Here is an 18418-nt window from a genome sequence, read left to right as displayed (position 1 = left end):
AATTTTTGAGCTTCCGTGGCGCAATGGTTAGCGCGTTCGGCTGTTAACCGAAAGGTTGGTGGTTCGAGCCCATCCGGGAGCGGTGTTGTGAGGTCTCAGATGTGACGTAAAAAGTCAAAGTTTTTCCACAATACCTGACGAACATTTAATTTTTGGGCTTCCGTGGCGCAATGGTTAGCGCGTTCGGCTGTTAACCGAAAGGTTGGTGGTTCGAGCCCACCCGGGAGCGGTGTTGTGAAATCTCACATGTAACGTAAAACTCCAAAGTTTTTCCACAATACCTGACGAACATTTAGTTTTTGGGCTTCCGTTGCGCAATGGTTAACGCCGTCGGCTGTTAACCGAAAGGTTGGTGGTTCGAGCCCATCCGGGAGCGATGTTGTGAGGTCGTAGATGTAACGTAAAATTCAGAGTTTTTTAAAAATAACTGACGAACATTTAATTTTTGGGCTTCCGTGGCGCAATGGTTAGCGCGTTCGGCTGTTAACCGAAAGGTTGGTGGTTCGAGCCCACCCGGGAGCGGTGTTGTGAAATCTCACATGTAACGTAAAAATCCAAAGTTTTTCCACAATACCTGACGAACATTTTATCTTTGGGCTTCCGTTGCGCAATGGTTAACGCCGTCGGCTGTTAACCGAAAGGTTGGTGGTTCGAGCCCATCCGGGAGCGGTTTTTGTGAGGTCTTAGATGTAACGTAAAATTCAGAGTTTTTTAAAAATAACTGACGAACATTTAATTTTTGGGCTTCCGTGGCGCAATGGTTAGCGCGTTCGGCTGTTAACCGAAAGGTTGGTCGTTCGAGCCCATCCGGGAGCGGTGTTGTGAGGTCTTAGATGTAACGTAAAATTCAGAATTTTTTAAAAATACCTGACGAACATTTAATCTTTGGGCTTCTGTGGCGCAATGGTTAGCGCGTTCGGCTGTTAACCGAAAGGTTGGTGGTTCGAGCCCACCCGCGAGCGGTGTTGTGAGCTCTCACATGTAACGTAAAAAGCCAAAGTGTTTCCACAATACCCGACGACCATTTAATTTTTGGGCTTCCGTGGCGCAATGGGTAGCGCGTTCGGCTGTTAACCGAAAGGTTGGTGGTTCGAGCCCACCCGGGAGCGGTGTTGTGAGCTCTCACATGTAACGTAAAAAGCCAAAGTGTTTCCACAATACCCGACGACCATTTAATTTTTGGGCTTCCGTGGCGCAATGGTTAGCGCGTTCGGCTGTTAACCGAAAGGTTGGTGGTTCGAGCCCACCCGGGAGCGGTGTTGTGAGGTCTTAGATGTAACGTAAACTTCAGAGTTTTTTAAAAATACCTGACGAACATTTAATCTTTGGGCTTCCGTGGCGCAATGGTTAGCGCGTTCGGCTGTTAACTGAAAGGTTGGTGGTTCGAGACCATCCGGGAGCGGTGTTGTGAAGTCTCAGATGTGACGTAAAAAGTCAAAGTTTTTCCACAATACCTGACGACCATTTAATTTTTGAGCTTCCGTGGCGCAATGGTTAGCGCGTTCGGCTGTTAACCGAAAGGTTGGTGGTTCGAGCCCATCCGGGAGCGGTGTTGTGAGGTCTCAGATGTGACGTAAAAAGTCAAAGTTTTTCCACAATACCTGACGAACATTTAATTTTTGGGCTTCCGTGGCGCAATGGTTAGCGCGTTCGGCTGTTAACCGAAAGGTTGGTGGTTCGAGCCCACCCGGGAGCGGTGTTGTGAAATCTCACATGTAACGTAAAACTCCAAAGTTTTTCCACAATACCTGACGAACATTTAGTTTTTGGGCTTCCGTTGCGCAATGGTTAACGCCGTCGGCTGTTAACCGAAAGGTTGGTGGTTCGAGCCCATCCGGGAGCGATGTTGTGAGGTCGTAGATGTAACGTAAAATTCAGAGTTTTTTAAAAATAACTGACGAACATTTAATTTTTGGGCTTCCGTGGCGCAATGGTTAGCGCGTTCGGCTGTTAACCGAAAGGTTGGTGGTTCGAGCCCACCCGGGAGCGGTGTTGTGAAATCTCACATGTAACGTAAAAATCCAAAGTTTTTCCACAATACCTGACGAACATTTTATCTTTGGGCTTCCGTTGCGCAATGGTTAACGCCGTCGGCTGTTAACCGAAAGGTTGGTGGTTCGAGCCCATCCGGGAGCGGTTTTTGTGAGGTCTTAGATGTAACGTAAAATTCAGAGTTTTTTAAAAATAACTGACGAACATTTAATTTTTGGGCTTCCGTGGCGCAATGGTTAGCGCGTTCGGCTGTTAACCGAAAGGTTGGTGGTTCGAGCCCATCCGGGAGCGGTGTTGTGAGGTCTTAGATGTAACGTAAAATTCAGAGTTTTTTAAAAATACCTGACGAACATTTAATCTTTGGGCTTCTGTGGCGCAATGGTTAGCGCGTTCGGCTGTTAACAGAAAGGTTGGTGGTTCGAGCCCACCCGGGAGCGGTGTTGTGAGCTCTCACATGTAACGTAAAAAGCCAAAGTGTTTCCACAATACCCGACGACCATTTAATTTTTGGGCTTCCGTGGCGCAATGGTTAGCGCGTTCGGCTGTTAACCGAAAGGTTGGTGCTTCGAGCCCATCCGTGAGCGGTGTTGTGAGGTCTGAGATGTGACGTAAAAAGTCAAAGTTTTTCCACAATACCTGACGAACATTTAATCTTTGGGCTTCCGTTGCGCAATGGTTAACGCCGTCGGCTGTTAACCGAAAGGTTGGTGGTTCGAGCCCACCCAAGAGCGGTGTTGTGAAATCTCACATGTAACGTAAAAATCCAAAGTTTTTCCATAATACCTGACGAACATTTAATCGTTAGGCTTCCGTGGCGCAATGGTTAGCGCGTTCGGCTGTTAACCGAAAGGTTGGTGGTTCGAGCCCACCCGGGAGCGGTGTTGTGAAATCTCACAGGTAACGTAAAACTCAGAGTTTTTTAAAAATACCTGACGACCATTTAATTTTTGGGCTTCCGTGGCGCAATGGTTAGCGCGTTCGGCTGTTAACCGAAAGGTTAGTGGTTCGAGCCCGTCCGTGAGCGGTGTTGTGAGGTCTCAGATGTGACGTAAAAAGTCAAAGTTTTTCCACAATACCTGACGAACATTTAATCTTTGGGCTTCCGTTGCGCAATGGTTAACGCCGTCGGCTGTTAACCGAGAGGTTGGTGGTTCGAACCCACCCAAGAGCGGTGTTGTGAAATCTCACATGTAACGTAAAAACCCAAAGTTTTTCCACAATACCTGACGAACATTTAATCGTTGGGCTTCCGTGGCGCAATGGTTAGCGCGTTCGGCTGTTAACCGAAAGGTTGGTGGTTCGAGCCCACTCGGGAGCGGTGTTGTGAAATCTCACAGGTAACGTAAAACTCCAAAGTTTTTCCACAATACCTGACGAACATTTAATCTTTGGGCTTCCGTTGCGCAATGGTTAACGCCGTCGGCTGTTAACCGAAAGGTTGGTGGTTCGTGCCCATCCGGGAGCTGTGTTGCGAGGTCTTAGATGTAACGTAAAATTCACAGTTTTTTAAAAATAACTGACGAACATTTAATTTTTGGGCTTCCGTGGCGCAATGGTTAGAGCGTTCAGCTGTTATTCAAAAGGTTTGTGGTTCGAGCCCATCCGGGAGCGGTGTTGTGAAGTCTCAGATGTGACGAAAATAGTCAAAGTTTTTCCACAATACCTGACGACCATTTAATCTTTGGGCTTCCGTGGCGCAATGGTTAGCGCGTTCGGCTGTTAACCGAAAGGTTGGTGTTTCGAGCCCATCCGGGAGCGGTGTTGTGAGGTCTTAGATGTAACGTAAAATTCAGAGTTTTTTAAAGATATCTGACGAACATTTAATCTTTGGGCTTCCGTTGCGCAATGGTTAACGCCGTCGGCTGTTAACCGAAAGGTTGGTGGTTCGTGCCCATCCGGGAGCTGTGTTGTGAGGTCTTAGATGTAACGTAAAATTCACAGTTTTTTAAAAATAACTGACGAACATTTAATTTTTGGGCTTCCGTGGCGCAATGGTTAGCGCGTTCTGCTGTTATTGAAAAGGTTTGTGGTTCGAGCCCATCCGGGAGCGGTGTTTTGAAGTCTCTGATGTGACGTAAAAAGTCAGAGTTTTTCCACAATACCTGACGACCATTGCATTTCTGAGCTTCCTTGGCTCGAAGGTTAGCGCGTTCGGATGTTAACCAAAAGGTTGGTGGTTCGAGCCCACCCGGCTGCCGTGTTGTGAAGTCTCAAATGTAACGTAAAAAGCCAAAGTTTTTCCACAATACCTGACGACCGTTTAGTTTTTGAGCTTCCGTGGCGCAATGGTTAGCGCGTTCGGCTGTTAACCGAAAGGTTGGTGGATCGAGCCCACCCGGGAGCGGTGTTGTGAGATCTCAAACGTAATGTCAAATGCCAAAGTTTTTGCACAATACCTGACGACCATTTAATTTTTGAGCTTCCGTGGCGCAATGGTTAGCGCGTTCGGCTGTTAACCGAAAGGTTGGTGGTTCGAGCCCACCCGGGAGCGGTGTTGTGAAATCTCACATGTAACGTAAAAATCCAAAGTTTTTCCACAATACCTGACGAACATTTAATCTTTGGGCTTCCGTTGCGCAATGGTTAACGCCGTCGGCTGTTAACCGAAAGGTTGGTGGTTCGAGCCCATCCGGGAGCGGTGTTGAGAGGTCTTAGATGTAACGTAAAATTCAGAGTTTTTTAAAAATAACTGACGAACATTTAATTTTTGGGCTTCCGTGGCGCAATGGTTAGCGCGTTCGGCTGTTAACCGAAAGGTTGAAGGTTCGAGCCCATCCGGGAGCGGTGTTGTGAAGTCTCAGATGTGACGTAAAAAGTCAAAGTTTTTCCACAATACCTGACGACCATTTCATTTCTGAGCTCCCGTGGCGCAATGGTTAGCGCGTTCGGCTGTTAACTAATAGGTTGGTGGTTCGAGCCCACCCGGGAGCGGAGTTGTGAAATCTCACAGGTAACGTAAAAATACAAAGTTTTTCAACAATACCTGACGAACATTTAATCTTTGTGCTTCCGTTGCGCAATGGTTAACGCCGTCGGCTGTTAACCGAAAGGTTTGTGGTTCGAGCCCATCCGGGAGCGGTGTTTTGAAGTCTCTGATGTGACGTAAAAAGTCAGAGTTTTTCCACAATACCTGACGACCATTTCATTTCTGAGCTTCCTCGGCTCGAAGGTTAGCGCGTTCGGATGTTAACCAAAAGGTTGGTGGTTCGAGCCCACCCGGCTGCCGTGTTGTGAAGTCTCAAATGTAACGTAAAAAGCCAAAGTTTTTCCACAATACCTGACGACCGTTTAATTTTTAAGCTTCCGTGGCGCAATGGTTAGCGCGTTCGGCTGTTAACCGAAAGGTTGGTGGTTCGAGCCCACCCGGGAGCGGTGTTGTGAAATCTCACATGTAACGTAAAAATCCAAAGTTTTTCCACATTACCTGACGAACATTTAATCTTTGGGCTTCCGTTGCGCAATGGTTAACGCCGTCGGCTGTTAACCGAAAGGTTGGTGGTTCGAGCCCATCCGGGAGCGGTGTTGTGAGGTCTTAGATGTAACGTAAAATTCAGAGTTTTTTAAAAATAACTGACGAACATTTAATTTTTGGGCTTCCGTGGCGCAATGGTTAGCGCGTTCGGCTGTTAACCGAAAGGTTGGTGGTTCGAGCCCATCCGGGAGCGGTGTTGTGAAGTCTCAGATGTGACGTAAAAAGTCAAAGTTTTTCCACAATACCTGACGACCATTTCATTTCTGATCTTCCTTGGCTCCATGGTTAGCGTGTTCGGATGTTAAGCTTAAGGTTGGTGGTTCGAGCCCACCCGGGAGCAGTGTTGTGAAGTCTCAAATGTAACGTAAAAAGCCAAAGTTTTTCCACAATACCTGACGACCGTTTAATTTTTGAGCTTCCGTGGCGCAATGGTTAGCGCGTTCGGCTGTTAACCGAAAGGTTGGTGGTTCGAGCCCACCCGGGAGCGGTGTTGTGAAATCTCACATGTAACGTAAAAATCCAAAGTTTTTCCACAATACCTGACGAACATTTAATCTTTGGGCTTCCGTTGCGCAATGGTTAACGCCGTCGGCTGTTAACCGAAAGGTTGGTGGTTCGAGCCCATCCGGGAGCGGTGTTGTGAGGTCTTAGATGTAACGTAAAATTCAGAGTTTTTTAAAAATAACTGACGAACATTTAATTTTTGGGCTTCCGTGGCGCAATGGTTAGCGCGTTCGGCTGTTAACCGAAAGGTTGAAGGTTCGAGCCCATCCGGGAGCGGTGTTGTGAAGTCTCAGATGTGACGTAAAAAGTCAAAGTTTTTCCACAATACCTGACGACCATTTCATTTCTGATCTTCCTTGGCTCCATGGTTAGCGTGTTCGGATGTTAAGCTTAAGGTTGGTGGTTCGAGCCCACCCGGGAGCAGTGTTGTGAAGTCTCAAATGTAACGTAAAAAGCCAAAGTTTTTCCACAATACCTGACGACCGTTTAATTTTTGAGCTTCCGTGGCGCAATGGTTAACGCCGTCGGCTGTTAACCGAAAGGTTGGTGGTTCGAGCCCATCCGGGAGCGGTGTTGTGAGGTCTTAGATGTAACGTAAAATTCAGAGTTTTTTAAAAATAACTGACGAACATTTAATTTTTGGGCTTCCGTGGCGCAATGGTTAGCGCGTTCGGCTGTTAACCGAAAGGTTGGTGGTTCGAGCCCATCCGGGAGCGGTGTTGTGAAGTCTCAGATGTGACGTAAAAAGTCAAAGTTTTTCCACAATACCTGACGACCATTTCATTTCTGATCTTCCTTGGCTCCATGGTTAGCGTGTTCGGATGTTAAGCTTAAGGTTGGTGGTTCGAGCCCACCCGGGAGCAGTGTTGTGAAGTCTCAAATGTAACGTAAAAAGCCAAAGTTTTTCCACAATACCTGACGACCGTTTAATTTTTGAGCTTCCGTGGCGCAATGGTTAGCGCGTTCGGCTGTTAACCGAAAGGTTGGTGGTTCGAGCCCACCCGGGAGCGGTGTTGTGAAATCTCACATGTAACGTAAAAATCCAAAGTTTTTCCACAATACCTGACGAACATTTAATCTTTGGGCTTCCGTTGCGCAATGGTTAACGCCGTCGGCTGTTAACCGAAAGGTTGGTGGTTCGAGCCCATCCGGGAGCGGTGTTGTGAGGTCTTAGATGTAACGTAAAATTCAGAGTTTTTTAAAAATAACTGACGAACATTTAATTTTTGGGCTTCCGTGGCGCAATGGTTAGCGCGTTCGGCTGTTAACCGAAAGGTTGAAGGTTCGAGCCCATCCGGGAGCGGTGTTGTGAAGTCTCAGATGTGACGTAAAAAGTCAAAGTTTTTCCACAATACCTGACGACCATTTCATTTCTGATCTTCCTTGGCTCCATGGTTAGCGTGTTCGGATGTTAAGCTTAAGGTTGGTGGTTCGAGCCCACCCGGGAGCAGTGTTGTGAAGTCTCAAATGTAACGTAAAAAGCCAAAGTTTTTCCACAATACCTGACGACCATTTAATTTTTGGGCTTCCGTGGCTCAATGGTTAGCGCGTTCGGCTGTTAACTAATAGGTTGGTGGTTCGAGCCCACCCGGGAGCGGAGTTGTGAAATCTCACAGGTAACGTAAAAATACAAAGTTTTTCCACAATACCTGACGAACATTTAATCTTTGTGCTTCCGTTGCGCAATGGTTAACGCCGTCGGCTGTTAACCGAAAGGTTTGTGGTTCGAGCCCATCCGGGAGCGGTGTTTTGAAGTCTCTGATGTGACGTAAAAAGTCAGAGTTTTTCCACAATACCTGACGACCATTTCATTTCTGAGCTTCCTCGGCTCGAAGGTTAGCGCGTTCGGATGTTAACCAAAAGGTTGGTGGTTCGAGCCCACCCGGCTGCCGTGTTGTGAAGTCTCAAATGTAACGTAAAAAGCCAAAGTTTTTCCACAATACCTGACGACCGTTTAGTTTTTGAGCTTCCGTGGCGCAATGGTTAGCGCGTTCGGCTGTTAACCGAAAGGTTGGTGGATCGAGCCCACCCGGGAGCGGTGTTGTGAGATCTCAAACGTAATGTCAAATGCCAAAGTTTTTGCACAATACCTGACGACCATTTAATTTTTGAGCTTCCGTGGCGCAATGGTTAGCGCGTTCGGCTGTTAACCGAAAGGTTGGTGGTTCGAGCCCACCCGGGAGCGGTGTTGTGAAATCTCACATGTAACGTAAAAATCCAAAGTTTTTCCACAATACCTGACGAACATTTAATCTTTGGGCTTCCGTTGCGCAATGGTTAACGCCGTCGGCTGTTAACCGAAAGGTTGGTGGTTCGAGCCCATCCGGGAGCGGTGTTGAGAGGTCTTAGATGTAACGTAAAATTCAGAGTTTTTTAAAAATAACTGACGAACATTTAATTTTTGGGCTTCCGTGGCGCAATGGTTAGCGCGTTCGGCTGTTAACCGAAAGGTTGAAGGTTCGAGCCCATCCGGGAGCGGTGTTGTGAAGTCTCAGATGTGACGTAAAAAGTCAAAGTTTTTCCACAATACCTGACGACCATTTCATTTCTGAGCTTCCGTGGCGCAATGGTTAGCGCGTTCGGCTGTTAACCGAAAGGTTGGTGGTTCGAGCCCACCCGGGAGCGGTGTTGTGAGATCTCAAACGTAATGTCAAATGCCAAAGTTTTTGCACAATACCTGACGACCATTTAATTTTTGAGCTTCCGTGGCGCAATGGTTAGCGCGTTCGGCTGTTAACCGAAAGGTTGGTGGTTCGAGCCCACCCGGGAGCGGTGTTGTGAAATCTCACATGTAACGTAAAAATCCAAAGTTTTTCCACAATACCTGACGAACATTTAATCTTTGGGCTTCCGTTGCGCAATGGTTAACGCCGTCGGCTGTTAACCGAAAGGTTGGTGGTTCGAGCCCATCCGGGAGCGGTGTTGTGAGGTCTTAGATGTAACGTAAAATTCAGAGTTTTTTAAAAATAACTGACGAACATTTAATTTTTGGGCTTCCGTGGCGCAATGGTTAGCGCGTTCGGCTGTTAACCGAAAGGTTGAAGGTTCGAGCCCATCCGGGAGCGGTGTTGTGAAGTCTCAGATGTGACGTAAAAAGTCAAAGTTTTTCCACAATACCTGACGACCATTTCATTTCTGAGCTTCCTTGGCTCCATGGTTAGCGTGTTCGGATGTTAAGCTTAAGGTTGGTGGTTCGAGCCCACCCGGGAGCAGTGTTGTGAAGTCTCAAATGTAACGTAAAAAGCCAAAGTTTTTCCACAATACCTGACGACCATTTAATTTTTGGGCTTCCGTGGCTCAATGGTTAGCGCGTTCGGCTGTTAACTAATAGGTTGGTGGTTCGAGCCCACCCGGGAGCGGAGTTGTGAAATCTCACAGGTAACGTAAAAATACAAAGTTTTTCCACAATACCTGACGAACATTTAATCTTTGTGCTTCCGTTGCGCAATGGTTAACGCCGTCGGCTGTTAACCGAAAGGTTTGTGGTTCGAGCCCATCCGGGAGCGGTGTTTTGAAGTCTCTGATGTGACGTAAAAAGTCAGAGTTTTTCCACAATACCTGACGACCATTTCATTTCTGAGCTTCCTCGGCTCGAAGGTTAGCGCGTTCGGATGTTAACCAAAAGGTTGGTGGTTCGAGCCCACCCGGCTGCCGTGTTGTGAAGTCTCAAATGTAACGTAAAAAGCCAAAGTTTTTCCACAATACCTGACGACCGTTTAATTTTTAAGCTTCCGTGGCGCAATGGTTAGCGCGTTCGGCTGTTAACCGAAAGGTTGGTGGTTCGAGCCCACCCGGGAGCGGTGTTGTGAAATCTCACATGTAACGTAAAAATCCAAAGTTTTTCCACATTACCTGACGAACATTTAATCTTTGGGCTTCCGTTGCGCAATGGTTAACGCCGTCGGCTGTTAACCGAAAGGTTGGTGGTTCGAGCCCATCCGGGAGCGGTGTTGTGAGGTCTTAGATGTAACGTAAAATTCAGAGTTTTTTAAAAATAACTGACGAACATTTAATTTTTGGGCTTCCGTGGCGCAATGGTTAGCGCGTTCGGCTGTTAACCGAAAGGTTGGTGGTTCGAGCCCATCCGGGAGCGGTGTTGTGAAGTCTCAGATGTGACGTAAAAAGTCAAAGTTTTTCCACAATACCTGACGACCATTTCATTTCTGATCTTCCTTGGCTCCATGGTTAGCGTGTTCGGATGTTAAGCTTAAGGTTGGTGGTTCGAGCCCACCCGGGAGCAGTGTTGTGAAGTCTCAAATGTAACGTAAAAAGCCAAAGTTTTTCCACAATACCTGACGACCGTTTAATTTTTGAGCTTCCGTGGCGCAATGGTTAGCGCGTTCGGCTGTTAACCGAAAGGTTGGTGGTTCGAGCCCACCCGGGAGCGGTGTTGTGAAATCTCACATGTAACGTAAAAATCCAAAGTTTTTCCACAATACCTGACGAACATTTAATCTTTGGGCTTCCGTTGCGCAATGGTTAACGCCGTCGGCTGTTAACCGAAAGGTTGGTGGTTCGAGCCCATCCGGGAGCGGTGTTGTGAGGTCTTAGATGTAACGTAAAATTCAGAGTTTTTTAAAAATAACTGACGAACATTTAATTTTTGGGCTTCCGTGGCGCAATGGTTAGCGCGTTCGGCTGTTAACCGAAAGGTTGAAGGTTCGAGCCCATCCGGGAGCGGTGTTGTGAAGTCTCAGATGTGACGTAAAAAGTCAAAGTTTTTCCACAATACCTGACGACCATTTCATTTCTGATCTTCCTTGGCTCCATGGTTAGCGTGTTCGGATGTTAAGCTTAAGGTTGGTGGTTCGAGCCCACCCGGGAGCAGTGTTGTGAAGTCTCAAATGTAACGTAAAAAGCCAAAGTTTTTCCACAATACCTGACGACCATTTAATTTTTGGGCTTCCGTGGCTCAATGGTTAGCGCGTTCGGCTGTTAACTAATAGGTTGGTGGTTCGAGCCCACCCGGGAGCGGAGTTGTGAAATCTCACAGGTAACGTAAAAATACAAAGTTTTTCCACAATACCTGACGAACATTTAATCTTTGTGCTTCCGTTGCGCAATGGTTAACGCCGTCGGCTGTTAACCGAAAGGTTTGTGGTTCGAGCCCATCCGGGAGCGGTGTTTTGAAGTCTCTGATGTGACGTAAAAAGTCAGAGTTTTTCCACAATACCTGACGACCATTTCATTTCTGAGCTTCCTCGGCTCGAAGGTTAGCGCGTTCGGATGTTAACCAAAAGGTTGGTGGTTCGAGCCCACCCGGCTGCCGTGTTGTGAAGTCTCAAATGTAACGTAAAAAGCCAAAGTTTTTCCACAATACCTGACGACCGTTTAATTTTTAAGCTTCCGTGGCGCAATGGTTAGCGCGTTCGGCTGTTAACCGAAAGGTTGGTGGTTCGAGCCCACCCGGGAGCGGTGTTGTGAAATCTCACATGTAACGTAAAAATCCAAAGTTTTTCCACATTACCTGACGAACATTTAATCTTTGGGCTTCCGTTGCGCAATGGTTAACGCCGTCGGCTGTTAACCGAAAGGTTGGTGGTTCGAGCCCATCCGGGAGCGGTGTTGTGAGGTCTTAGATGTAACGTAAAATTCAGAGTTTTTTAAAAATAACTGACGAACATTTAATTTTTGGGCTTCCGTGGCGCAATGGTTAGCGCGTTCGGCTGTTAACCGAAAGGTTGGTGGTTCGAGCCCATCCGGGAGCGGTGTTGTGAAGTCTCAGATGTGACGTAAAAAGTCAAAGTTTTTCCACAATACCTGACGACCATTTCATTTCTGATCTTCCTTGGCTCCATGGTTAGCGTGTTCGGATGTTAAGCTTAAGGTTGGTGGTTCGAGCCCACCCGGGAGCAGTGTTGTGAAGTCTCAAATGTAACGTAAAAAGCCAAAGTTTTTCCACAATACCTGACGACCGTTTAATTTTTGAGCTTCCGTGGCGCAATGGTTAGCGCGTTCGGCTGTTAACCGAAAGGTTGGTGGTTCGAGCCCACCCGGGAGCGGTGTTGTGAAATCTCACATGTAACGTAAAAATCCAAAGTTTTTCCACAATACCTGACGAACATTTAATCTTTGGGCTTCCGTTGCGCAATGGGTAACGCCGTCGGCTGTTAACCGAAAGATTGGTGGTTCGAGCCCATCCGGGAGCGGTGTTGTGAGGTCTTAGATGTAACGTAAAATTCAGAGTTTTTCCACAATACCTGACGACCATTTCATTTCTGAGCTTCCTTGGCTCCATGGTTAGCGTGTTCGGATGTTAAGCTTAAGGTTGGTGGTTCGAGCCCACCCGGGAGCAGTGTTGTGAAGTCTCAAATGTAACGTAAAAAGCCAAAGTTTTTCCACAATACCTGACGACCATTTCATTTCTGAGCTTCCTTGGCTCCATGGTTAGCGTGTTCGGATGTTAAGCTTAAGGTTGGTGGTTCGAGCCCACCCGGGAGCAGTGTTGTGAAGTCTCAAATGTAACGTAAAAAGCCAAAGTTTTTCCACAATACCTGACGACCATTTAATTTTAGGGCTTCCGTGGCTCAATGGTTAACGCCGTCGGCTGTTAACCGAAAGGTTGGTGGTTCGAGCCCATCTGGGAGCGGTGTTGTGAGGTCTTAGATGTAACGTAAAATTCAGAGTTTTTTAAAAATAACTGACGAACATTTAATTTTTGGGCTTCCGTGGCGCAATGGTTAGCGCGTTCGGCTGTTAACCGAAAGGTTGGTGGTTCGAGCCCATCCGTGAGCGGTGTTGTGAGGTCTCAGATGTGACGTAAAATCAAAGTTTTTCCACAATACCTGACGACCATTTCATTTCTGAGCTTCCTTGGCTCCATGGTTAGCGTGTTCGGATGTTAAGCTTAAGGTTGGTGGTTCGAGCCCACCCGGGAGCAGTGTTGTGAAGTCTCAAATGTAACGTAAAAAGCCAAAGTTTTTCCACAATACCTGACGACCATTTAATTTTTGGGCTTCCGTGGCTCAATGGTTAGCGCGTTCGGCTGTTAACTAATAGGTTGGTGGTTCGAGCCAACCCGGGAGCGGAGTTGTGAAATCTCACAGGTAACGTAAAAATCCAAAGTTTTTCCACAATACCTGACGAACATTTAATCTTAGGGCTTCCGTTGCGCAATGGTTAACGCCGTCGGCTGTTAACCGAAAGGTTGGTGGTTCGAGCCCATCCGGGAGCGGTGTTGTGAGGTCTTAGATGTAACGTAAAATTCAGAGTTTTTTAAAAATATCTGACGAACATTTAATTTTTGGGCTTCCGTGGCGCAATGGTTAGCGCGTTCAGCTCTTATTCAAAAGGTTTGTGGTTCGAGCCCATCCGGGAGCGGTGTTTTGAAGTCTCTGATGTGACGTAAAAAGTCAGAGTTTTTCCACAATACCTGACGACCATTTCATTTCTGAGCTTCCTTGGCTCGAAGGTTAGCGCGTTCGGATGTTAACCAAAAGGTTGGTGGTTCGAACCCACCCGGCTGCCGTGTTGTGAAGTCTCAAATGTAACGTAAAAAGCCAAAGTTTTTCCACAATACCTGACGACCGTTTAATTTTTGGGCTTCCGTGGCGCAATGGTTAGCGCGTTCGGCTGTTAACCGAAAGGTTGGTGGTTCGAGCCCACCCGGGAGCGGTGTTGTGAGATCTCAAACGTAATGTCAAATGCCAAAGTTTTTCCACAATACCTGACGACCATTTAATTTTTGAGCTTCCCTGGCGCAATGGTTAGCGCGTTCGGCTGTTAACCGAAAAGTTGGTGGTTCGAGCCCACCCGGGAGCGGTGTTGTGAAATCTCACATGTAACGTAAATATCCAAAGTTTTTCCACAATACCTGACGAACATTTAATCCTTGGGCTTCCGTTGCGCAATGGTTAACGCCGTCGGCTGTTAACCGAAAGGTTGGTGGTTCGAGCCCATCTGGGAGCGGTGTTGTGAGGTCTTAGATGTAACGTAAAATTCAGAGTTTTTTAAAAACAACTGACGAACATTTAATTTTTGGGCTTCCGTGGCGCAATGGTTAGCGCGTTCGGCTGTTAACCGAAAGGTTGGTGGTTCGAGCCCATCCGTGAGCGGTGTTGTGAGGTCTCAGATGTGACGTAAAATCAAAGTTTTTCCACAATACCTGACGACCATTTCATTTCTGAGCTTCCTTGGCTCCATGGTTAGCGTGTTCGGATGTTAAGCTTAAGGTTGGTGGTTCGAGCCCACCCGGGAGCAGTGTTGTGAAGTCTCAAATGTAACGTAAAAAGCCAAAGTTTTTCCACAATACCTGACGACCATTTAATTTTTGGGCTTCCGTGGCTCAATGGTTAGCGCGTTCGGCTGTTAACTAATAGGTTGGTGGTTCGAGCCAACCCGGGAGCGGAGTTGTGAAATCTCACAGGTAACGTAAAAATCCAAAGTTTTTCCACAATACCTGACGAACATTTAATCTTAGGGCTTCCGTTGCGCAATGGTTAACGCCGTCGGCTGTTAACCGAAAGGTTGGTGGTTCGAGCCCATCCGGGAGCGGTGTTGTGAGGTCTTAGATGTAACGTAAAATTCAGAGTTTTTTAAAAATATCTGACGAACATTTAATTTTTGGGCTTCCGTGGCGCAATGGTTAGCGCGTTCAGCTCTTATTCAAAAGGTTTGTGGTTCGAGCCCATCCGGGAGCGGTGTTTTGAAGTCTCTGATGTGACGTAAAAAGTCAGAGTTTTTCCACAATACCTGACGACCATTTCATTTCTGAGCTTCCTTGGCTCGAAGGTTAGCGCGTTCGGATGTTAACCAAAAGGTTGGTGGTTCGAACCCACCCGGCTGCCGTGTTGTGAAGTCTCAAATGTAACGTAAAAAGCCAAAGTTTTTCCACAATACCTGACGACCGTTTAATTTTTGGGCTTCCGTGGCGCAATGGTTAGCGCGTTCGGCTGTTAACCGAAAGGTTGGTGGTTCGAGCCCACCCGGGAGCGGTGTTGTGAGATCTCAAACGTAATGTCAAATGCCAAAGTTTTTCCACAATACCTGACGACCATTTAATTTTTGAGCTTCCCTGGCGCAATGGTTAGCGCGTTCGGCTGTTAACCGAAAAGTTGGTGGTTCGAGCCCACCCGGGAGCGGTGTTGTGAAATCTCACATGTAACGTAAATATCCAAAGTTTTTCCACAATACCTGACGAACATTTAATCCTTGGGCTTCCGTTGCGCAATGGTTAACGCCGTCGGCTGTTAACCGAAAGGTTGGTGGTTCGAGCCCATCTGGGAGCGGTGTTGTGAGGTCTTAGATGTAACGTAAAATTCAGAGTTTTTTAAAAATAACTGACGAACATTTAATTTTTGGTCTTCCGTGGCGCAATGGTTAGCGCGTTCGGCTGTTAACCGAAAGGTTGGTGGTTCGAGCCCATCCGTGAGCGGTGTTGTGAGGTCTCAGATGTGACGTAAAATCAAAGTTTTTCCACAATACCTGACGACCATTTCATTTCTGAGCTTCCTTGGCTCCATGGTTAGCGTGTTCGGATGTTAAGCTTAAGGTTGGTGGTTCGAGCCCACCCGGGAGCAGTGTTGTGAAGTCTCAAATGTAACGTAAAAAGCCAAAGTTTTTCCACAATACCTGACGACCATTTAATTTTTGAGCTTCCGTGGCGCAATGGTTAGCGCGTTCGGCTGTTAACCGAAAGGTTGGTGGTTCGAGCCCACCCGGGAGCGGTGTTGTGAAATCTCACATGTAACGTAAAAATCCAAAGTTTTTCCACAATACCTGACGAACATTTAATCTTTGGGCTTCCGTTGCGCAATGGTTAACGCCGTCGGCTGTTAACCGAAAGATTGGTGGTTCGAGCCCATCCGGGAGCGGTGTTGTGAGGTCTTAGATGTAACGTAAAATTCAGAGTTTTTCCACAATACCTGACGACCATTTCATTTCTGAGCTTCCTTGGCTCCATGGTTAGCGTGTTCGGATGTTAAGTTTAAGGTTGGTGGTTCGAGCCCACCCGGGAGCAGTGTTGTGAAGTCTCAAATGTCACGTAAAAAGCCAAAGTTTTTCCACAATACCTGACGACCATTTCATTTTTGGGCTTCCGTGGCTCAATGCTTAGCGCGTTCGGCTGTTAACTAATAGGTTGGTGGTTCGAGCCAACCCGGGAGCGGAGTTGTGAAATCTCACAGGTAACGTAAAAATCCAAAGTTTTTCCACAATACCTGACGAACATTTAATCTTAGGGCTTCCGTTGCGCAATGGTTAACGCCGTCGGCTGTTAACCGAAAGGTTGGTGGTTCGAGCCCATCCGGGAGCGGTGTTGTGATGTCTTAGATGTAACGTAAAATTCAGAGTTTTTTAAAAATATCTGACGAACATTTAATTTTTGGGCTTCCGTGGCGCAATGGTTAGCGCGTTCAGCTCTTATTCAAAAGGTTTGTGGTTCGAGCCCATCCGGGAGCGGTGTTTTGAAGTCTCTGATATGACGTAAAAAGTCAGAGTTTTTCCACAATACCTGACGACCATTTCATTTCTGAGCTTCCTTGGCTCGAAGGTTAGCGCGTTCGGATGTTAACCAAAAGGTTGGTGGTTCGAGCCCACCCGGCTGCCGTGTTGTGAAGTCTCAAATGTAACGTAAAAAGCCAAAGTTTTTCCACAATACCTGACGACCGTTTAATTTTTGAGCTTCCGTGGCGCAATGGTTAGCGCGTTCGGCTGTTAACAGAAAGGTTGGTGGTTCGAGCCCACCCGGGAGCGGTGTTGTGAGATCTCAAACGTAATGTCAAATGCCAAAGTTTTTGCACAATACCTGACGACCATTTAATTTTTGAGCTTCCGTGGCGCAATGGTTAGCGCGTTCGGCTGTTAACCGAAAGGTTGGTGGTTCGAGCCCACCCGGGAGCGGTGTTGTGAAATCTCACATGTAACGTAAAAATCCAAAGTTTTTCCACATTACCTGACGAACATTTAATCTTTGGGCTTCCGTTGCGCAATGGTTAACGCCGTCGGCTGTTAACCGAAAGGTTGGTGGTTCGAGCCCATCCGGGAGCGGTGTTGTGAGGTCTTAGATGTAACGTAAAATTCAGAGTTTTTTAAAAATAACTGACGAACATTTAATTTTTGGGCTTCCGTGGCGCAATGGTTAGCGCGTTCGGCTGTTAACCGAAAGGTTGGTGGTTCGAGCCCATCCGGGAGCGGTGTTGTGAAGTCTCAGATGTGACGTAAAAAGTCAAAGTTTTTCCACAATACCTGACGACCATTTCATTTCTGATCTTCCTTGGCTCCATGGTTAGCGTGTTCGGATGTTAAGCTTAAGGTTGGTGGTTCGAGCCCACCCGGGAGCAGTGTTGTGAAGTCTCAAATGTAACGTAAAAAGCCAAAGTTTTTCCACAATACCTGACGACCGTTTAATTTTTGAGCTTCCGTGGCGCAATGGTTAGCGCGTTCGGCTGTTAACCGAAAGGTTGGTGGTTCGAGCCCACCCGGGAGCGGTGTTGTGATATCTCACATGTAACGTAAAAATCCAAAGTTTTTCCACAATACCTGACGAACATTTAATCTTTGGGCTTCCGTTGCGCAATGGTTAACGCCGTCGGCTGTTAACCGAAAGATTGGTGGTTCGAGCCCATCCGGGAGCGGTGTTGTGAGGTCTTAGATGTAACGTAAAATTCAGAGTTTTTCCACAATACCTGACGACCATTTCATTTCTGAGCTTCCTTGGCTCCATGGTTAGCGTGTTCGGATGTTAAGCTTAAGGTTGGTGGTTCGAGCCCACCCGGGAGCAGTGTTGTGAAGTCTCAAATGTAACGTAAAAAGCCAAAGTTTTTCCACAATACCTGACGACCATTTCATTTCTGAGCTTCCTTGGCTCCATGGTTAGCGTGTTCGGATTTTAAGCTTAAGGTTGGTGGTTCGAGCCCACCCGGGAGCAGTGTTGTGAAGTCTCAAATGTAACGTAAAAAGCCAAAGTTTTTCCACAATACCTGACGACCATTTAGTTTTTGGGCTTCCGTGGCTCAATGGTTAGCGCGTTCGGCTGTTAACTAATAGGTTGGTGGTTCGAGCCCACCCGGGAGCGGAGTTGTGAAATCTCACAGGTAACGTAAAAATACAAAGTTTTTCCACAATACCTGACGAACATTTAATCTTTGGGCTTCCGTTGCGCAATGGTTAACGCCGTCGGCTGTTAACCGAAAGGTTGGTGGTTCGAGCCCATCCGAGAGCGGTGTTGTGAGGTCTTAGATGTAACGTAAAATTCAGAGTTTTTTAAAAATATCTGACGAACATTTAATTTTTGGGCTTCCGTGGCGCAATGGTTAGCGCGTTCAGCTCTTATTCAAAAGGTTTGTGGTTCGAGCCCATCCGGGAGCGGTGTTTTGAAGTCTCTGATATGACGTAAAAAGTCAGAGTTTTTCCACAATACCTGACGACCATTTCATTTCTGAGCTTCCTTGGCTCGAAGGTTAGCGCGTTCGGATGTTAACCAAAAGGTTGGTGGTTCGAGCCCACCCGGCT

At 47.0% G+C, this 18418-nt stretch overlaps 22 non-coding genes across 22 annotated transcripts; all 22 read left to right on the top strand.

The window, feature by feature from the left end:
* Window positions 1–156: 156 nt before the first annotated feature.
* TRNAN-GUU (transfer RNA asparagine (anticodon GUU)) lies at window positions 157–229 on the top strand. The gene has a single exon. It is a non-coding gene; the product is annotated as a tRNA-Asn (tRNA).
* Window positions 230–449: 220 nt separating this feature from the next.
* On the top strand, window positions 450–522 carry TRNAN-GUU (transfer RNA asparagine (anticodon GUU)). The gene has a single exon. It is a non-coding gene; the product is annotated as a tRNA-Asn (tRNA).
* Window positions 523–1183: 661 nt separating this feature from the next.
* TRNAN-GUU (transfer RNA asparagine (anticodon GUU)) lies at window positions 1184–1256 on the top strand. The gene has a single exon. It is a non-coding gene; the product is annotated as a tRNA-Asn (tRNA).
* Window positions 1257–1623: 367 nt separating this feature from the next.
* On the top strand, window positions 1624–1696 carry TRNAN-GUU (transfer RNA asparagine (anticodon GUU)). The gene has a single exon. It is a non-coding gene; the product is annotated as a tRNA-Asn (tRNA).
* A 220-nt stretch (window positions 1697–1916) lies between these two features.
* TRNAN-GUU (transfer RNA asparagine (anticodon GUU)) lies at window positions 1917–1989 on the top strand. The gene has a single exon. It is a non-coding gene; the product is annotated as a tRNA-Asn (tRNA).
* An 808-nt stretch (window positions 1990–2797) lies between these two features.
* Window positions 2798–2870, top strand: TRNAN-GUU (transfer RNA asparagine (anticodon GUU)). The gene has a single exon. It is a non-coding gene; the product is annotated as a tRNA-Asn (tRNA).
* Window positions 2871–4410: 1540 nt separating this feature from the next.
* Window positions 4411–4483, top strand: TRNAN-GUU (transfer RNA asparagine (anticodon GUU)). Its single transcript has one exon. It is a non-coding gene; the product is annotated as a tRNA-Asn (tRNA).
* Window positions 4484–5291: 808 nt separating this feature from the next.
* On the top strand, window positions 5292–5364 carry TRNAN-GUU (transfer RNA asparagine (anticodon GUU)). The gene has a single exon. It is a non-coding gene; the product is annotated as a tRNA-Asn (tRNA).
* Window positions 5365–5878: 514 nt separating this feature from the next.
* Window positions 5879–5951, top strand: TRNAN-GUU (transfer RNA asparagine (anticodon GUU)). The gene has a single exon. It is a non-coding gene; the product is annotated as a tRNA-Asn (tRNA).
* A 954-nt stretch (window positions 5952–6905) lies between these two features.
* Window positions 6906–6978, top strand: TRNAN-GUU (transfer RNA asparagine (anticodon GUU)). The gene has a single exon. It is a non-coding gene; the product is annotated as a tRNA-Asn (tRNA).
* Window positions 6979–8080: 1102 nt separating this feature from the next.
* TRNAN-GUU (transfer RNA asparagine (anticodon GUU)) lies at window positions 8081–8153 on the top strand. The gene has a single exon. It is a non-coding gene; the product is annotated as a tRNA-Asn (tRNA).
* A 367-nt stretch (window positions 8154–8520) lies between these two features.
* TRNAN-GUU (transfer RNA asparagine (anticodon GUU)) lies at window positions 8521–8593 on the top strand. Its single transcript has one exon. It is a non-coding gene; the product is annotated as a tRNA-Asn (tRNA).
* A 74-nt stretch (window positions 8594–8667) lies between these two features.
* On the top strand, window positions 8668–8740 carry TRNAN-GUU (transfer RNA asparagine (anticodon GUU)). Its single transcript has one exon. It is a non-coding gene; the product is annotated as a tRNA-Asn (tRNA).
* Window positions 8741–9695: 955 nt separating this feature from the next.
* TRNAN-GUU (transfer RNA asparagine (anticodon GUU)) lies at window positions 9696–9768 on the top strand. Its single transcript has one exon. It is a non-coding gene; the product is annotated as a tRNA-Asn (tRNA).
* Window positions 9769–10282: 514 nt separating this feature from the next.
* TRNAN-GUU (transfer RNA asparagine (anticodon GUU)) lies at window positions 10283–10355 on the top strand. The gene has a single exon. It is a non-coding gene; the product is annotated as a tRNA-Asn (tRNA).
* A 955-nt stretch (window positions 10356–11310) lies between these two features.
* On the top strand, window positions 11311–11383 carry TRNAN-GUU (transfer RNA asparagine (anticodon GUU)). Its single transcript has one exon. It is a non-coding gene; the product is annotated as a tRNA-Asn (tRNA).
* Window positions 11384–11897: 514 nt separating this feature from the next.
* On the top strand, window positions 11898–11970 carry TRNAN-GUU (transfer RNA asparagine (anticodon GUU)). The gene has a single exon. It is a non-coding gene; the product is annotated as a tRNA-Asn (tRNA).
* Window positions 11971–13509: 1539 nt separating this feature from the next.
* TRNAN-GUU (transfer RNA asparagine (anticodon GUU)) lies at window positions 13510–13582 on the top strand. Its single transcript has one exon. It is a non-coding gene; the product is annotated as a tRNA-Asn (tRNA).
* Window positions 13583–14828: 1246 nt separating this feature from the next.
* TRNAN-GUU (transfer RNA asparagine (anticodon GUU)) lies at window positions 14829–14901 on the top strand. Its single transcript has one exon. It is a non-coding gene; the product is annotated as a tRNA-Asn (tRNA).
* A 659-nt stretch (window positions 14902–15560) lies between these two features.
* Window positions 15561–15633, top strand: TRNAN-GUU (transfer RNA asparagine (anticodon GUU)). Its single transcript has one exon. It is a non-coding gene; the product is annotated as a tRNA-Asn (tRNA).
* A 1101-nt stretch (window positions 15634–16734) lies between these two features.
* On the top strand, window positions 16735–16807 carry TRNAN-GUU (transfer RNA asparagine (anticodon GUU)). Its single transcript has one exon. It is a non-coding gene; the product is annotated as a tRNA-Asn (tRNA).
* Window positions 16808–17321: 514 nt separating this feature from the next.
* On the top strand, window positions 17322–17394 carry TRNAN-GUU (transfer RNA asparagine (anticodon GUU)). The gene has a single exon. It is a non-coding gene; the product is annotated as a tRNA-Asn (tRNA).
* Window positions 17395–18418: the final 1024 nt, after the last annotated feature.

The sequence above is a fragment of the Phalangium opilio genome, unplaced genomic scaffold (genome assembly GCF_054372755.1).
Source record: "Phalangium opilio isolate 3A_F unplaced genomic scaffold, DU_Popi_V2 ptg000352l_1, whole genome shotgun sequence".
NCBI lineage: Eukaryota > Metazoa > Arthropoda > Arachnida > Opiliones > Phalangiidae > Phalangium > Phalangium opilio.
This window is presented reverse-complemented; position numbering and strand designations above follow the sequence as displayed.